This window comes from Bombina bombina, chromosome 10, assembly GCF_027579735.1.
Source record: "Bombina bombina isolate aBomBom1 chromosome 10, aBomBom1.pri, whole genome shotgun sequence".
Taxonomy (NCBI): Eukaryota; Metazoa; Chordata; class Amphibia; order Anura; family Bombinatoridae; genus Bombina; species Bombina bombina.
In genome coordinates, this window is record NC_069508.1 from 116,352,221 (window position 1) to 116,372,932 (window position 20,712).

The following is a 20,712-nucleotide window of genomic DNA, read 5'->3' on the forward strand; positions in this document are numbered from 1 at the left end:
TACTACAAGCAACTCTACTTGAAGTTGTTGTCGCTGGCATTTTAACCTTGGTGTGTATCACTTTGTAGTTCTTTAAATCTCCCGCCCCAGAGCAGAAAGGGAAGAGCACATTTGCCTAGTACGTTTCATGTGACAATGACTCGCTCTTCCCCCCCATGAACACAATAAGTGGTTCAGTCCCGCTATGCAGTAGCCACCGCTGTCCACCGGCTCCAGGAATGAGCTGCAGGGAGCTGACACAGGAGGCTTTGGGGCACAGGAGCTGACCGGCTTGGCACAACAGCACTTACGTTTGTGACACTGCACTGGCGCTCTTGTTCTTAGGACTTGTACTGGGAGGCACGTAGCGGGCACCTTAATGACCTATCCCCGGTTATAGTAAGGTGAGTGTGGGCTGTGGGTGTGAGGCGGCTACTACATGCCCGTGACTCCCGCTAGCTGAGTGACTACAGAGCTGGGTGTGAGAGGTGCTGGGCAATGCCAAGCTCACGGGAGCTGCTGACATCAATGGGAGTGTGAGAATGACATGAATGATTCAGCATCATCCTCTGGTCTGCAGGGGATCATCACAGCACGGGACTCTGCTTCTATCTATCGATCTATCTCTATCGTCTATCTTTCTTACCAACATCTATCTATCATCTATCTAAATATCTATCTTTCTTACCAATATCTATGTATCTATCCATCTATTTATCTGTTATCATATCTATTATCATATCTATCTATTTATATTTCTTACCTCTATCTATCTAATCTATCTATCTATCTATCTATCTATCTATCTATCTATCTATCTATCTATCTATCTATATTTCTTACCCATAAGTTATCTATCTATCTATCTTTCTAACCAATATATATCTATCTTTCTAACCAATATATATCTATCTTTCTTACCAACATCTATCTATCATCTATCTAAATATCTATCTTTCTTACCAATATCTATGTATCTATCCATCTATTTATCTGTTATCATATCTATTATCATATCTATTTATTTATATTTCTTACCCATATCTATCTATCTATCTATCTATATTTCTTACCCATAAGTTATCTATCTATCTATCTATCTATCTATCTATCTATCTATCTATCTTTCTAACCAATATATATCTATCTTTCTAACCAATATATATCCTATCCTGTCTATCTTCCCTATTAGTGTATTGTCCTCATTTATGCATCTTAACTTATTTGCAATTCACATTATTATTTGCCAATATATTTATCATATGTAACTGGTTTCATATGGTTTCTTTTTAAATGTAAACAATTAATTCTAGTAAGATGCCAGTCTGATCTAAATGAACAATTACACTGCAGAATAACATACAGTGCTACTGTACATGAGTGTGATGTAAAAGAACAAGTGCATAGAAGTATAATCATGTTCCCTAAAATACATTTTTATTGTATATATTCTACTGGTTTATAATAATGTGTGAGTTTAAAGGTGAAACAGTGATGAATTTAGAATCAGATCATCTTTTTAGTTTTTGGTACTAGTTGTGATTGGCTAAAAGTGCCACTTTGAGTCTGGGGGTGATTGTAACCCACCAACTCTAAGTTCATAGAGAGGGTTTATGAAACCGAAGTGTAAACCGTTGCTTCATAAATATCAGTTGCAGGCTCAAATGAGCGAGCCTGCAACTGATCTGGGCTTCGGATCATGATTAATCTGTACAGTATTGATATCTGTCATTATTTTCACTTACCTAGCATGCTGCCTGCAGTACCTGTAATGGGGATATTATGTTTGTTGGTTAAAAGCTTCACATAGTCATTGACCTAAGCAATAATGGTTTGATCATGTGCCAATATAATTATTACTTTTCCCTTGACTTGTGCTGTATTTGCTGTTAGCGCTTATAGTCCAAGCTTAAAGGGATATTAAACCCAATTTTTTTCTTTCATGATTCAGATAGAGCATGCAATTTTAAGCAACTTTCTAAATTACTCCTATTATTTTTTCTTTGTTCTCTTGCTATCTTTATTTGAAAAAGAAGGCATCTAAGCTAAGGAGCCAGACAATTTTTGGTTTAGAACCCAGGACAGCACTTGTTTATTGGTAGGTGCACCAATCAGTAAGCACAAGCCAGGTTGTGAACCAAAAATGGGCTGGTTTCTAAACTTACATTCTTGCTTTTCAAATAAAGATAGCAAGTGAATGAAGAAAAAATGATAATAGGAGTCAATTAGAAAGTTGCTTAAAATTGCAAGCTCTATCTGAATCATGAAATAATTTTTTTGGGGTTCAATGTCCCTTTAATATTTAACTATGTTATTTTTTTCTAAAAGTAAACCAATATGTGAACATTATTTAACATTTATTTGTTTTATACTTTAATATTTATAGCATCAGAATGTAAAGGGACTACAGCTTACAGAGTGAGGTCATACATAATGTTTTTGCACAGGGTTCCTCAAACTTTTTTTTCCCCCAGACTCAATTTCTGAAGTAATATAGAACAAGATAGCTGCAGTTTTTTTTGCCAAAGTGACCACAATGTTTGTGTACTTAATTCCTGATTGTAGTCAAACAAAGTGTTGTATAAGGTAATTACACACTCATACAAAATACACACACTCTCATACAACACACACACTCAGAAAACACACACACGCTCTCAGAAAACACCCCCCACACACACTCTCATACAACACACACTCTCATATAACACACACACCACACACTCTCATACAACACACGCACCACACACTCTCATATAACACACACACCACACACACTCTCATACAACACACACTCTCATATAACACACACACCACACACTCTCATACAACACACGCACCACACACTCTCATATAACACACACACCACACACACTCTCATACAACACACACTCTCATATAACACACACACCACACACTCTCATACAACACACGCACCACACACTCTCATATAACACACACACCACACACACTCTCATACAACACACACTCTCATATAACACACACACCACACACTCTCATACAACACACGCACCACACACTCTCATATAACACACACACCACACACACTCTCCTATTACACACACACAAGTCGTGACCCAATAAACAAAGTGTTGTATAAGGTAATTACACACTCATACAAAATACACACACTCTCATATAACACATATACCACACACTCTCATACAACACACACACTCAGAAAACACACACACGCTCTCATACAACACACACACTCTCATATAACACACACACTCTCATACAACACATATAACACACACTCTCATATAACACACACACTCTCATATAACACACACACTCTCATATAACACACACACTCTCATACAACACATATAACACACACTCTCATATAACACACACACTCTCATATAACACACACACTCTCATATAACACACACACTCTCATATAACACACACACTCTCATATAACACACACACTCTCATACAACACATATAACACACACTCTCATATAACACACACACTCTCATATAACACACACACTCTCATACAACACATATAACACACACACTCTCATACAACACATATAACACACACTCTCATAAAACACACACCCCACACACTCTCATACAACACACACTCTCATATAACACACACACCACACACTCTCATATAACACACACTCTCATATAACACACGCACCACACACTCTCATATAACACACACTCTCATAAAACACACACCCCACACACTCTCATACAACACACACTCTCATATAACAAACCTACACCACACACTCTCATATAACACACACTCTCATATAACACACGCACCACACACTCTCATATAACACACACTCTCATATAACACACGCACCACACACTCTCATATAACACACACTCTCATATAACACACACTCTCATATAACACACGCACCACACACTCTCATATAACACACACTCTCATACAACACACACTCTCATATAACACACACACCACACACTCTCATACAACACACACTCTCATATAACAAACCTACAACACACACTCTCATACAACACACACTCTCATATAACACACGCACCACACACTCTCATATAACACACACTCTCATATAACACACGCACCACACACTCTCATATAACACACACTCTCATATAACACACGCACCACACACTCTCATATAACACACACTCTCATATAACACACACTCTCATATAACACACGCACCACACACTCTCATATAACACACACTCTCATACAACACACACTCTCATATAACACACACACCACACACTCTCATACAACACACGCACCACACACTCTCATATAACACACGCACCACACACTCTCATATAACACACACTCTCATACAACACACACACCACACACTCTCATACAACACACGCACCACACACTCTCATACAACACACACACCACACACTCTCATACAACACACGCACCACACACTCTCATATAACACACACACCACACACACTCTTCTATTACACACACACACACAAGTCGTGACCCAATAAACATGGTGTTGTGACCCACCCGTGGTTTGAAGAACCCTGTGTTAGAGCATTTTACTGTTGCACTATTGTTTGCATATATCTATGTTTGCTGATAGATAATAGAAAGGAACATGAAACCATAAAAAAAAATTTATGATCCAGATAGAACATAGAATTTTGAACAATGTTCCAATTTACTTCTATTATCAAATGTGCTTTATTCTTTTGGTATCCTTTGTTGAAGAAGCAGTGCTGCACTACTAGGAGCTAGCTAAACACATTGGGGGAGCCACTGACAAGAGGCATATGTGTAGTCACCAATTAGCAGCTACCTCCCAGTAGTGTGTAATTTGGTTCATATATATAGGAAGTACACATTGTCTGCATTATATATCTTAAAGGAGCAGGAAATGCTAACATTTTTATAACTTATTTAAAGACTGTCTGTAAAACACACAGTACTTACTTAAACTATGTTATCACCTGTCTGTTTGGATTAACGATACACATCTTCTAAATTCTATTAAAGAGATACAAATCATTTTATGTTTTACAGTCCATGAAGGGTAATTATTTCAAGTTTTTATTCTGACATTTTTAACGGACTGTAATAGCAAATTAAATGAACATTCTTTTGCAGTACTTTTGTAACAAGCTGACATATATTCTCTGTGCCAGAAAAAAAAATATATATAGATTAAAGGGACTTTGAAATTAGTTGGAAGAGTGGAGAAATATTTAGGTATATTTTATTGCAAAAGCAGGAAAATCAAATAATGAATGTATATTGCAATGTAATTTTATGGGATTCCATTTTAAAGGGACAGTCTAGGCCAAAATAAACTTTCATGATTCTGATAGAGCATGTAATTTTAAACAATTTTTCAATTTACTTTTATCACCAATTTTGCTTTGTTCTCTTGGTATTCTTAGTTGAAAGCTTAACCTAGGAGCTTCATATGCTAATTTCTTAGACCTTGAAGCCCACCTCTTTCAGATTGCATTTTAACAGTTTTTCACCACTAGAGGGTGTTAGTTCACATATTTCATATAGATAACACTGTGCTCATGCACAAGAAGTTATCTGGGAGCAGGCACTGATTGGCTAGACTGCAAGTCTGTCAAAAGAACTGAAAAAAGGGGCAGTTTGCAGAGGCTTAGATACAAGATAATCACAGAGGTTAAAAGTGTATTAATATAACTGTGTTAGTTATGCAAAACTGGGAAATGGGTAATAAAGGGATTATCTATCTTTTAAAACAATAAAAATTCTGGTGTAGACTGTCCCTTTAAATTGAATGTCCCTTTACCTGAGGATACGAATAAATAATTTACAGAGATGATTAACATTCTGTGTTGCAAATAGGAAGATATAGAGGGAAATATATAAATCACTGGATGGCCACAGTGGCCCCTAGAATCAAGTTTGTTCCTAAAATTAATATCTTGCTGTGTAAGCTCACCTCAACATCTCAGCTGGAAGACAGAGATTCAAACTGATTTGCAAACTGTCCATTTGTCATAAAAGTGGGTGGTGAGATAAGCTCTATTGAAATTACTAGAACCACTTCCATTGTCAAGGATACCAGCATCACAAAACTTTTGTAAAAACATTACTGAACAAACATATACAAATTATTATTATTATTTTTTAAAATGCCTCTATAAAAACAATCCTCTAATTTGTGCAAAAGAGAAACTTTGAAAAAAGTTTAAGAAGATAAAAATAAAAAGGGACTGTGGGATGAGATGCCTTACACACGCTTTCACATGCCGAGTCGTCCTTTATGTGAAATATTCCAACCTTATCTTGAAAACGCAACAGAACACCTGGGATGCCACTGTTAACCCCTCTTTCGTGTCTTCGAGATTGCTAAGACAAATACCGTGCTATCCAGCGAGACCAACCATAAAAAAACACATTTTTCAAACTTGTTTACAAAGTTTTGTGGATGTGATTTTTGTTTTTCTGCATTGCTACTTGTTCTTGTTTGATGTGCGAGGTACCGTGTATTGAGCCTCTTACATTACTACAATTATATATTTAATAGCAGCATCGCCCACTGAGGATCAGAGCGAAAAAATATTCAACAATTAATATGATCCCAGGAGAAGTATCTTGAAATAGTAATTCACTAGCTAATTATAAATGGTGCACACCCTTAAATAGTCATATTACGTAAAAATATAAGAGAGATAGGGAAGTATCTATGTTATACCCCCCAAAGAAAGGGAGTTCAGTATACTTTTAAGTTAGTAAATACAAAAATATATTTTATTTACCCATAAAAAAGTTATGATATATCTCCAGAGAACTGTTCATTATAATAACAAACAAAATACCACTATCTGTAAAGCAAGGTTCTATTTAAAGACATAGCGATATATAGTCCAAAATTGTCCCTTTAAGATAAATAAGATGTACTATAAGAGGCAAGTGAGCACCACAATGTTCTGTATATATGATCAACGGTTTATATTCAGCATCTCTGGGACAGTTCTCCCTTGTCAACATCTTGTTGTATCTTCAATAAAAGCTGCCTCCTACACACATTTCGCCCCGTCATCCCTTGCATAAGGGCTTAGTTGGGGCTCGAAAGATATGTTAAATGAGCCTCAAATCGATCCTGTCGAGACCTCTTGTGTCTATGGGGCTGATTTAACAAGGGCCGAATGGCCCTGAATCTAACTGTTTCCATGCAAGCCTTCAGGTTCACCAGAAACAGGAGTTAAGAAGCAGCAATCTTAAGACTGCTGCTCCTTAACTCGTACGCCTCCTCTGAGGCGGCGGACAGCAATCCACCTGATCGCATACGATCGGGTTAATTGACACTCCCTGCTAGCGGCTGATTGGCTGCAAATCTGCAGGGGGCGGTACTGCACAAGCAGTTCTGGTGAACTGCTTGTGCAATGATAAATGCTGACAGTGTATGCTGTCGGCATTTATCGATGGGCGGCGGACATAATCCGCTATAGCGGATCATGTCCGCTCGCACTTTGTTAAATCGGCCCCTATGTGTCTATGAATTTTAACCCAGTGGAACCCAAGGTTAGACAACCTTGCTGTATACTTTGTGAACCCTATCAAATAGGTGGTAATAAAAAAAAAATGGTTACAGTCCTTTAATAACATTGCAAATGTTTTAAATTCATCCACCGAAATCAGTAAAATGTATTGTATTACTGAATGTTAGGATATTACACATACCTTACAGGCTTTTAAAGCTATTTCATTTCCTGCTTCAGAGAAGTGTTATTGGAGAAATATTCTTGAATAGTGACATATAAAGCAAATCAGAGTTGTCAGTATTTGACGTGGTGTTAAGTGATAAGCAGAAAATAGTTTAGTATTTGTTTGATCTATCATAGGAGAGATAGAAAATCCCCCACATAAGAATAACACCTTAATCTGTGAATTAATTTGGCACCCAGAGACTAATAGAAAGTGTCAAGGTGTAGATTATATCCTTTTCTTAAAGACTTTATTTTTAGACACAGCTGGATGGGGTTTTTAATTTCCATTGCATTGAAATAACTCTGCAGGTTAAATACATTCAGATAACATTAATTTACTGTTGAAATTAAATAACATATATTGAAGATGATTCAAGGTTTAATAGGACATAATACTGCAAAAATATAATGCTCTATTATGTTTGGCAAGAATTTGTGCAACAATAAAATTCTCTGTCAGTGAGCAAATTTAAACGACAAATTTTAAAATGGAGGCAGATAGTGTTAAAGGGACACTGTACCCTATTTTTTTATTTTGTAATTCAGAAAGAGCATGCAATTTTAAGCAACTTTCTAATTTACTCCTATTATCAAATTTTCTTTGTTCTCTTGCTATCATTATTTGAAAAAGAAGGCATCTAAGTTTTTTTTTTTTTGGTTTCAGTACTCTGGACAGCACTTTTTTATTGGTGGAGGAATTTATCCACCAATCAGCAAGGACAACCCAGGTTGTTCACCAAAAATGGGCCGGCATCTAAACTTACATTCTTGCATTTCAAATAAAGATACCAAGAGAATTAAGAAAATTTGATAATAGGAATAAATTAGAAAGTGGCTTAAAATTTCATGCTCTATCTGAATCACGAAAGAAATTTTTTGGGTACCCACATTTTTCTTTCATGATTCAGATAGGACATACAATCTTAAACAACTATACATTTGACTTTTATTATCAAATGTTCTTCCTTTTTTGTTAACCTTTGTTGAAAAGCAGGAATGTAAGTTTAGGAGTGTGCACGTGCCTACAGTACTATATGACAGCCATTTTGCAACAATGTTATAGATTAGCAAGAGCACTAGATGGCAGCAGTATTTCCTGTCATTTAGTGCTTCACACATACGCATGCTACCTATCTAGATATCTCTTCAACAAAGAATGACGAGAACAAAGCAAATTTGATAATAGAAGGAAATTGGAACCTTTTTTAAAAATGTTTTAAAAATATAGATAATCCATTTATTTCCCTTTCCCCAGTTTTGCATAACCATTATGGTTATATTAATATACTTTTTACCTCTTTGATTATCTTGTATCTAAGTCTCTGCAGACATGTAACATTATTTAATCAACTATTTATTTTAAATGTACCGTTAGGATCATAAGTATGCAGACTTTAATTCAAGGGGTTTAACACAAAATATTATATAAATTGTTAAGAATTACAATAATTTTCATATATAGACCCCAATTTTCAGGGGCTCAAAAGTATTTGTAAAAGCTAACAATCATAAATAAAATAATCATTTGTAACTACTTGGTTGAAAATCTTTTGCAGCAAATGTCTGCCTGAAGTCTGAAACCCATGGACTTGGGGACGAATCGAAGTATATCACCAAGTTCTGGGTTTCATGTATATAAAGGTACCTAATAAAGCTGAGGCTGCAATCACGTTCACGATTCAGATTCAACTTTCCAATTTATTTATATTATCTCATTTGCTTTCTTCTCTAGGTATCTCTTGTTGAAAAGCGTACCTAGGTAGGCTCAGGTGGAGCGATGCACTACTGGGAGCTATCTGCTGATTGGTGGCTGCACATACCTGTATATACATCTTGTCATTGGCTCACTTAATATGTGTTCAGCTAGCTAGAATAGTAAGAAAACTAAGCAAACTTGGAAATAGAAGTAAATTGGAAAGTTATTTAAAATTGTATGCTCTATCTCAATCATGAACACAAAAAAATCTGCCTCTTCCTTTAACTTGCACATGATTAGGAATTTAATTAGGGACACTGAACCCCAAAAAATGATTTTATGATTCAGATAGAGAATACAATTTTAAACAACATTCCAATTTACTTCTTTTATCTAATTTGCTTCATAGATATCCATTGTTGAAGAAATTGCAATACACATGGGTGAGCCAATCACATGAGGCATCTATGTGCAGCAACCAATCAGCAGCTACGGACCCTATCTAAATATGCTTTTCAGCAAAGTATATCAAGCGGATGAAGCAAATTAGATAATAGAAGTAAAGTAGAAAGTTGTTTAAAATTGCATGCTTTACCTAAATCATGAAAGAAAAATGTTGGGTTTTATGTCCCTTTAAATATAAACCTTGTTAAACCCACTTGTACAGAGAATGTATTGATATTTTTTTAATATTTTTGATTACTTTTCAAGAAACATTTAATTTCCTTTTCAGGAAAAAAAAAGTGTTGACACAATTTATCTTGATGTTATGATTGCTTGAATATTTAATGTAGTGGATCAGATGTTTGCCAATACACATGTAGGATTGTTCTCAGATACTAATAAAGGAACCTTGGTATGTAATTACAACTACTGATAAAATAAGTATGTCTATGATATCAAATACAGAGCAGTAAATACCAATACTTTAATAATCTCATTGGCCTAAATTCAATATATCCTGATAGTGAAACTAAGTTTGTAGTCAACCTTTCTCAGAAAAGAGAGTGGCAAGTTCATCTCAATTGCAGTCAATGGACCCTTTCCAAGTCTTGCAACTTTTAACTTCTAACCACATAGAATAAGTTTCACTGTCAAGGAAACTGTCATGATAAAAAAACATGCAACAACTTTACAAAACAAACACATGAGAAAAAAATGTAAAACAGTCCACTCTAATATATGCACACATGGAAAATAAAATAAAAATGAGACAATCTCATCAGCTTTGAAATAGCGAGACATGACCCAAGACATAATACTTCAGAGGGGCAATTTATGCTGAGTCCAGGTTTATGTGACTATGCCTTAAGAATGCCCCAGAACCCACCTGGTCAGGCCCTTTTTCATGTCTTCTATAATAAGTTAGTGGGTGAAGATAATCTTAATCAAATAACCACCACTCAAAAGCTGAAATATAAACCAGAGATGGTTGGTCGGTGTTGGATGCTATAGGTCATATATCAGTTAAATAGAAAAGAAAAAAGAAAACATCATCAAACATTTAATGCAACCCTGCAACATTATTTCCCTTATTGGCCCACCACTGTTAACGTAATAAAACGTAATCTTTATTAAGTTATCTAAAAACGAAACTCACTAATAATGAAAGTCGTCGATTAAAAAAATATATTGTACCTTGTATACAGGCACCTCCAGTCAAAGTACAAATCCAATATATAATCCAGGTAAACACATTAACATAGTAATTATCCCTATTACCATATGAGACATAATGCAAAAGATGCCTATATTAAATTATGGTTTTGTGACTATTAATATGACCCAACAAGAGTCAAATATGGGGTGGTCTTATCTCTTCTTACGTGCCATAATGTGGCAATTACTTAAAAAAAGGCTGGGTATTACCATGTGCGCCCACAATTAGGACAACCAAAAAAATGTCCTTTCTATCACACTATAGACTATTCATATCAATAACGTGAAAAACAAAAAGATATAGTACAAACTGTGTACAGAAAAGTGTGCCGATGGAACATTCTCAAGAGACACATCATGGCATCAGATGTCACAAGGAAGGGCATGCCTACCGCTATACTGACACGATTCTCTGACCTATACAGCTGACTGTGTCTATACTTAGGCAGTTAAAGTGAACGTATGGTCAACAGCTCTGGAACTTTGCTATGCTTAAATTGTGTCTCCATAAACATAGTCGCTAAGATATATATATTTATTTTAAAACAATGAATTATTGTTTTATAGATCTTTTATAATCTATACCATATTGTGGCCAACTCCTCCCAATTGATACTTCCTGCTTTTCGTTGTGTGACGTATAGAGCGTTCCCACTCGCCCTATATGTAGCTCTGAAGCGCGCTCCTGCAAATTAATAAATATGCGCATGCGCCACTCTCTGCTCACGGTTCATATGCACTATGGAAGCATCTGTCTTCTCTTACTTTCAGGTATGGATCATGCTGGCTGAAACAGAGCATGAACACGCATATCTACTGAAATTAACATCAAATTATTCCTGCATGCACGAATTGTATAGCGCATGCGCTCTGTAATCCATGGGCGTATTTGTAAAGGGGGTTGAATCCCCAGGGGGGCATCGTGGATTGGAAACTGTAATATTCGTCATAGATGATGAAAAATTAGAATACTGTGGGCAGCGGAACAGCGGTAAAAATGAAATCATTAAAAGGTATTAGAAATCCGAAGTCAGCATTTATATAGGAATCGATTAATAAAACTTAGCCTTATTTTGTGCAAACTTTAAAATGACATTAAGCAGTTATCTTGACTTTACATTCACTTTAGTATCCAGAAGTGACTAGGACTTTTTTCTTAATTGTTTTCATGGACGACTTATTTTCTTGTTTTTTTAATATACTGTTAATTAAAATAAATATTGGGACCCCCTGCACAACTACTGAGTTTGGATCCATTTTTACTGAGCCCACTACTTAGAGGGCTATAGTAAATCTCCATCTATTCTCTAAGGGAATTTTTGAAACAGTAATAGACTATGAAAGTTTTCTTTCCATTTTTTTTGATGTGCAATGAAGATCTTCTGAGAATTTTCTATCTGCACACGTTTCAGTGCAGGGTGTTGTATTATATCTTTTAATTTTTCACGTTTTTGACTTGTTTGATTTTATAGCATTGTTAATTATACAATTACTAATATTTATATTTTTGTATCTACATCAATAACTTTGTAAGGAACCTGAGTACAAGGAGGAAAAAACGCCAATGCACGTTTTGCCATAACTTTGTCAAGGCGGTGACACGCCCACAAGTTTGGGACATTACGTAGAGTAAACCAACCAATTAGAAAATATCACGCTCACACGCCTCATCACAACCCCCGTATCATGTATTTAAAATATCCACCCACCCAATCTCATGATCATAATTAACAAAGTATCTAATTCCCATATATACACGTATAAAAAACAACACCGCATTATAGTCATCAAATAAAGGCTTTTTCATGTCAACAAGATTGTAGAGACAAATTTTGTTCTATCCAGCGAGACTTCTTTACCGTAACAAAAGAGATCCGTCTTTTTATATTCACACTTTCTGGGGAACAAGATCCTACTGAGCATCTGCACAAGCTCACAGGGTATACATATACTAGTCTGTGATTGGCTGATGTCTGTCACATGTTACAGGGGGCCCGGAAAATGGGAGAAAAAATAAATTTGTCAGAAAAAAATTAACTGCTTATTGAAGGGACACTGAACCCAATTTTTTTCTTTCATGCTTCAGATAGAGCATGACATTTTAAGCAACTTTCTAATTTACTCCTATTATCAATTTCTCTTCGTTCTCGTGCTATCTTTATTTTAAAAGCAGGAATGTAAATCTTAGCAGCCAGCCCATTTTAGTTTCAGCACCATGGATAGCGCTTTCCTATTGGAGGCTTACATTTACCCACCAATAAGCAAGCATAACCCAGGTTCTCAACCAAAAATGGTCCGGCTCCTATGCATTACATTCCTGCTTTTTAAATAAAGATAGCAAGAGAACGAAGAAAAATTGATAATAGTAGTAAATTAGAAAGTTGCTTATAATTGCCTGCTCTATCTGACTCATGAAAGAAAAAAAATTTGGGTTTAGTATCCCTTTAAATTTTAGTGTGTTATTGCATTGTCTTTTTATGTACTTGTTAGTTATATAATTCTAGTGCATTGAGTGGTCCTTTTAAGACAGCCATACATATTAAAGGGACAGTCAAGTATAAATTAAACTTTCATTATTCAGATAGGACTTTTAATTTTAATCGACTTTCCAATTTACTTTTAGCATCAAATTTGCTTTTTTCTCTTGGTATTCTTAGTTTAAACTAAACATAGGTAGGCTAATATGCTAATTTCTAAGCCTTTGAGGGCTGCCTCTTATCACATGCTTTTTAAATCTCTTTTCAACACAAAGAGACAGAAAGTACACGTGGGCCATATAGATAACACTGTGTTCAGGCACAGAAAGTTATTTAAGATCTACCACAATACAATGCTAAATTTAAGACAATAGATAATAAACAGTCAGTCATGTGATCAGGGGGCTGGAAGAAGGTTCCTAGATACAAGGTAATCACAGAGGTAAAAAGTACATTAATATAACTGTGTTGGTTATGCAAAACTGGGGAATGGGTAATAAAGGGATTATCTATCTTTTAAAACAATAACAATTCTATGGTTGACTGTCCCTTTAATGGCAGGAACGCCCACTGGGGATAAAGCCCCAAGGAATTTTTAACACAGTCTTGCTTGAATTCCTTGGCAGCCTAACGAGTGTCTATGAATCTAGCTCATTATCTTATCTTCAGTCTTATCAAACCATCAAAATCTAGCACTCAATACCACATTATTTTGTTGTCATACGTGCTCCAGCAACCTCTGGATGTGTATTTCATCATCCAAAAGCTAACATCAAATGTGTTTCCTAACACCTTGCTTAACCAGTGAACATAAGCCATAATTAACCATAACCATTGTTGTCTTCCAAGGGAGTATGAATGTTATTGTTAGTCTCTGGTACTATTTTTTATGGTAACTGGTTTGCTGCTTTGTGTTACTTTTTTGACTATAAGATTAGCTAGATACATATAACATTTATTATGTATTCATTACCTTATGTCAGTAAAACTTTTACCTGAGACAGGAAGCACTGCAATAAAAATCTGTAGAGCTTTATATTTACACATGGACATAAAATCATGTGACATCATGAGTAAATGTCTGCCCAGCAATTAAATGGGATTAATAAAAGTGCTGTGCAATCAGGGGCGGACTGAGACCAATCAGGGCCAATAACAAAAATTAGGGAAAGGCCCCCACTGTCTCACACGGACCAAAAAGTATTCACCGGGCCCCCAAACCTCCGGGGCTCCAAGCACTAAACTCACACTTAAAGAGACACTGAACCCAAATTTTTTTCTTTCATGATTCAGATAGAGCATGAAATTTTAAGCAACTTTCTAATTTACTCTTATTATCAAATTTTCTTCATTCTCTTGGTATCTTTATTTGAAATGCAAGAATGTAAGTTTAGATGCCGGCCCATTTTTGGTGAACAACCTGGTTTGTCCTTGCTGATTGGTGGATAAATTCATCCACCAATAAAAAAAAGTGCTGTCCAGAGTCTGAACCAAAAAATAGCTTAGATGCCATCTTTTTCAAATAAAGATAGCAAGAGAACGAAGAAAAATTGATATTAGGAGTAAATTAGAAAGTTGCTTAAAATGACATGCTCTATCTGAATCGCGAAAGAAAAAAATTTTGGGTTTAGTGTCCCTTTAAATAACTGATAGGGCAGCTGTTAAACCCAGCTTAAGCAGCACACCATGGAGATGCAATTTGTAGGCCCCCAACATGCTGGGCCCTCTGTCCAGGTCCTATTTGCCCGGCTGATCAGTCCACCTCTGTGTGCAATTAAACTATTAAAGCATTAATGGTTAAAACAATATTTAAATAGGTTATAAATGGTACATGAACATGTAAGTAAAACTGTCATGGTTCAGATAGATCAATTTAAAGAGACTTTTCAAATTAATTCTAATATCAAATTCACTTTGTTCTTTTGTCATCATTTGTAGAAACAAATACATCTATAGGCTCCGGATAAGCAAAGCACTGCTGGGATATGGCTGGCAATTAGAGGCTACATACATATGCTTCTTGTTCTTGGCTCAGAAAGCTGCAAATAGTGCATTGCTGCTCTGGAGTTTACTTCAACTATGTGTTTAATACATTTGCAGGTGTTTAAAGGGACACTGAACACAATTTTTTTTCTTTCGTGATTCAGATAGAGCATGAAATTTTAAGCAACTTTCTAATTTACTCCTATTATCAATTTTTTTTATTCTCTTGGTATCTTTATTTGAAATGCAAGAATGTAAGTTTAGATGCCGGCCCATTTTTGGTGAATAACCTGGGTTGTCCTTGCTGATTGGTAGATAAATTCATCCACCAATAAAAAAGTGCTGTCCACAGTTCTGAACCCAAAAAAAACTTAGACGCAAGAGAACAAAAAAAAATTGATAACAGGAGTAAATTAGAAAGTTGCTTAAAATTGCATGCTCTATCTGAATCACAAAAGAAAAAAATTGGGTTCAGTGTCCCTTTAACACATATTTATGAGCAAGCAACAGTGCAATAAAAATGCCCTAACAGAGTTCAGTTATTTAAATGCATATTACACCAGACGGCAATATAAATATCTGGCTACAATTTGGTAGTTTTGATTTGGACATTACATGCACCAAACATTTTAAGTTATTTGATTCTGCAGTTTTTGAATCACTTATTAATAAACAAACACAGCTGAAAAGCATCAGTCGGTGACATTACTGGTGACGCTTTGTCCCTTTAATAATCCTATCGCTCCCATGTTGGCACAAAGCAGTTAAAACAACAAGGAGGTGAAACAGCTGCCTAGTACCCAGGAGACAGTGCTGTATAAAGCTGTGCCAGCATTCAGAGAACTCCTAGGAACATGCTGAGGTAATCATACACGTGTGTTGGGTTGCAATAGGCAGGTAATTTTGCTTTTTTTTTTTTTAGGTTTGTATAGATTTTTATTTGATCTAGGGTCTTTAAAAATGACATTGTACACCAGATTTTTCTTTGCAGAATTGACTTGTAGATGATCCATTTATATAGCCCATCTGAGGGTGTTTTTGTAAAAATATATTTTTGCTTATTTTTAAATAACATTGTGCTGAATTTCAGACTCCTAACCAAGCCCCACAGTTTTAGATGTATACTGATGTATACAGACTTCAGACTGCTTCTGTTTGTATAATGGGTCTTTTCATATGCAGGGGAGGGGGGAAAGGTCTGCTCTCAGCCCCTTTCAGTGGGTGTCTCAGTCTAAACTCATCAACAGTGCTTAATTGGGAGTTTCTAAGTAAGTTTTTAAAAGGTTTTATACTGGATTTTTTTATCAGTATTTGTAAATATCATATTTTTCTTTAACTAGCGCTGCGGAATCTGTTGGCGCTCTACAAATAACCGATAATAATAGTAATATCTAGTACATGCAGTTAAATGAAAATTGCTATATACTGTCCCTTTAAAGGGACATTAAACCCCCAAAAAATATTTTATTATTCAGAAAGAGAATACAATTTTTAAAAAGTTTCAAATTTAATTCTATTATCAAATTTGCTTTGTGCTCATGTTATTCTTTTGTTGAAGGGATACCTAGGTAGGTAGCGTGCACATGCCTGAAGCACTACATGACAGGAAATAGTGCTGCTAATGTATAACATTGTTGCAAAACTGCTGCCATATAGAGCTGCAGACACGTGCACACTCATAAGCTTACTTTACTGCTTTTCAACAAAGGATAACAAGAAAACTAAGAAAATTTGATAACCGAAGTAAATTAGAAAGTTGTTTTAAATTGTATGTTCTATCTGAATCATAAAAGGAAAAAAAAAAAGGGTTTTATGTCCCTTTAAGTATTTTTAAACCCTATGCCCTACTAAAATGTTGCGTGTGTTGTTGAGAAGGTCTTGGGGATGACATTTAGTCTTTTTCTAGTTGTCTTTGTGGGCAGCTTCTGTGGGAACAAACTTTATAAGGACAATAAAATAAACTTTCATAATTCCGATTAGCATTGTTCTCCTGGTATTCCAGACAGCTGGGTTTATTTACATCAGTGACTCAGGCGGTTAACCCCAGTCAAGCCTGGGTTCGAATTTCGTAAGGAAAAATCACACACAGACCCACAAATAAAATATTTTAATGTTTTTGTATTCTTTATATTTTAATGACTGTGTTGCTTCTTATTGTAAGTAAACATACATAATTAATGTGCTTTTACATTCAGAAATCCCGTACTCTGCATCTTTTTCCATATTAGCAGAAGTGATTAATGATTTCACATTAACATAATCTGAGATAGCGAAAAGAGAAAACTGTTCATTTCTTTGCATTCTTTAAAGATTCTCTTCATTTCAAAGAATCTGTTTTGTATTTCTCTGCAACAAAACCCGAAGCGGAAACACATTGCTAACTATATTAATAGAATTTTGGACCTATTTTATAAGAGCAGATGAACTAAAAGTAGTGCTTACATTTTTAGGCTAATAGAAATGGAAACACAAATTTGATGTTCTTCAAAGTGAAGCCAAAGGGGCTGAATTATCATTGTGCGGACAGACATGATCCTCAGAGGTGGCGGACGAGTTAAGAAACAGTGAACTTAAGACCGCTGCTTCTGAACTCCTGTTTCCGGCGAGCCTGAAGGTTTGCACGGAAACAGCTGCATAAGGCAGTATACGGGGATTAATAAATCGGCCCCAAAGTGTTTAAATGGTGGCAAGTAGTGTTCTAGTTTTTACTCTTAAAGGGATAGTATAGTCAAAATGTAATATTTATGATCCAGATAGAACCTGCAATTTTAAGAAACTTTCTAATTTACTCCTTTTATCAAATGTTCTTCGTTCTCTTGGTATCTTCATTTAAAAAAGCTAAAATGCAAGCTTAAAGGGACACTGAACCCAAATTTTTTCTTTTCGTTATTCAGATAGAGCATGCAGTTTTAAGCAACTTTCTAATTTACTCTTATTATCAATTTTTCTTCGTTCACTTGCTATCTTTATTTGAAAAAAAAGGCATCTAAGCTTCTTCTTTTGTTCAGAACTCTGGACAGCACTTTTTTTTATTGGTGGATGAATTTATCCACCAATCAGCAAGAATAACCAAGGTTATTCACCAAAAATGGTCCAGCATCTAAACTTACATTCTTTCATTTCAAATAAAGATACCAAGAGAATGAAGAAAATGTGATAATAGGAGTAAATTAGAAAGTTGCTTAAAATTGCATGCTCTGTCTGAATCACAAAAGAAAAAAATTGGTTTTAGTGTCCCTTTAAAAGCCATCCCAGTTTTGGTTCAGCACCTGGGTAGCGCTTGCCGATTGGTGTCTAAATGTAGCCATCCAATCAGCAAGCGCTACCCAGGTTCTGAACCAAAAATGGGCCAGCTCTAAGCTTACTTTCCAGTTTTTTTAAATAAAGATACAAAGCGAACAAAGAAAAATTGGTAATGGGAGTAAACTAGAAAGTTGCTTAAAATTACATGCTCTATCTGAATCATGAAAGTTTAATTTTGACTAGACTGTCCCTTTAATGTTTGCTAAAATGATCACGTCATCTCTTTCTGCTAGACATTTTTTTAGTCCGGTGTGCTTTGATCGCTTGAGATTTTTTACTCAGTTTTGTCTACGTATTCTTTTTTTTTTTTTTTCCACACAAAATTTATTTTCAGTGTAGTCCTTGCTTTTTTGAACGAAGCAACCATCTTTGCTAGAGATTGATTCACTCTTATACCTTTTTAGTATATATTTCTTTTACTTACTATATTTATGTGTAGCTGTTTGTCACAATCCTTTTTCCTTTTTTAAAGTTTTTTTTTTTCAGTTCAGCTCAATTATTTTAACTGAATACCTTTAAAGGTATGGTAAAGTTTCCAATTTGTACAGATACGGAATGCAAACAATATTTTAGATGGAGTTTAATTAATTCATTTTAATGAAGATACGCTATAACTTAAAGGGACAGTCTACACCAAAATTTTTCTTATTTAAAAAGATACATAATCCCTTTATTACCCATTCCCCGTTTTTGCATAACCAACACAGTTATATTAATATACTTTTTACCTCTGTGATTACCTTGTATCTAAACCGCTGCAGACAGCCTCCTTATCTAAGTGCTTTTGACAGACATGCAGTGTAGTCAATCAGTGAAGACTCCTAAATAACTTTGCGGGAGCGAGCACAATGTGATCTATATGACACACATGAACTAACACTGTCTAACTGAAAAACTTTCAAAATGCTCTGAGCTAAGAGGCGGTTTTCAACTGTTTAGAAATCAGTTTGAGCCTAGCTAGGTTTAGCTTTTCAAAAATAACACCAAGGGAACAAAGCAAAATTGATGATAAAAGTAAATTGGAAAGTTGTTTAAAATTGCATGCCCTATCTGAATCATGAAAGATTTTAGTTTTGACTTTACTGTCCCTTTAATTTTAAACTGTTCTCCAATCAGTGCTCTAGCCATATGGCACTCATACAATTTTTTTTGTAGCTAGACCACCAATTGGAGAACAGTTCAAACCCTTAGCTCACAAAAAAACAAAACAACTTTTGAAATGGGCATTAGTATTTCATCTCTATATTGAAGGGATATGAAACCCAAATAAATGTAGCCACCAATCAACAAGCGCTACCCAGGGGTCTGAACCAAAAATGGGCTGGCTCCTAAGCTTACATTCCGGCTTTTTCAAATAAAGATACCAAGAGAACGAAGAAAAATTGATAATAGGAGTAAATTAGAAAGTTGCTTAAACTTACAAGCTCTATCTGAATAATGACTTTAACAAGTAAGTTATAGCATAACTTTATTAGAATGGATCAATTAAAGTCTATCTAAAATATTGTTTCCATTCCGGATCTGATTATACGAATTGGAAACTTTACCATCACTTTAAAGGGATACTTCCCATTAGCTATAATGCTTCTAGTAAAAGTTAGTACTGTTTATCAGTGGTATACGCACATATGCTGGAATGATATACATTTCTCAACCCTGCTTTAATATCCCTTTAAAGAAACCTCAATAGTAAAATTAAAGCTTAATAATTCAGATATGCTGTACATTTTAAAAGCTTACAATTTACTTCTCTCAAATCTGTCTCTTGCTAAAAGATCCTTTCAATGGCAGACTAGCTAGGTAGGCTCAGGAGCGTGCATGAGTCTTGAGCACTTAATGGCAGCACTGTTTACAACAATATATGACAATCTTACTGACATTTAT

General features: G+C 35.3%; 1 protein-coding gene across 1 annotated transcript in view; it reads left to right on the forward strand.

Annotated features, from left to right (window-relative positions):
- The first annotated feature begins 274 nt into the window (after positions 1 to 274).
- The window catches only part of TTLL7 (tubulin tyrosine ligase like 7), a 715,282-nt gene continuing 694,844 nt past the window's right edge, over positions 275 to 20,712 (forward strand). The window contains exon 1 of the mRNA XM_053693316.1: positions 275 to 383. The gene's annotated coding sequence lies outside the window, so the exon portion shown is untranslated. The remainder of the gene's footprint in view (positions 384 to 20,712) is intronic.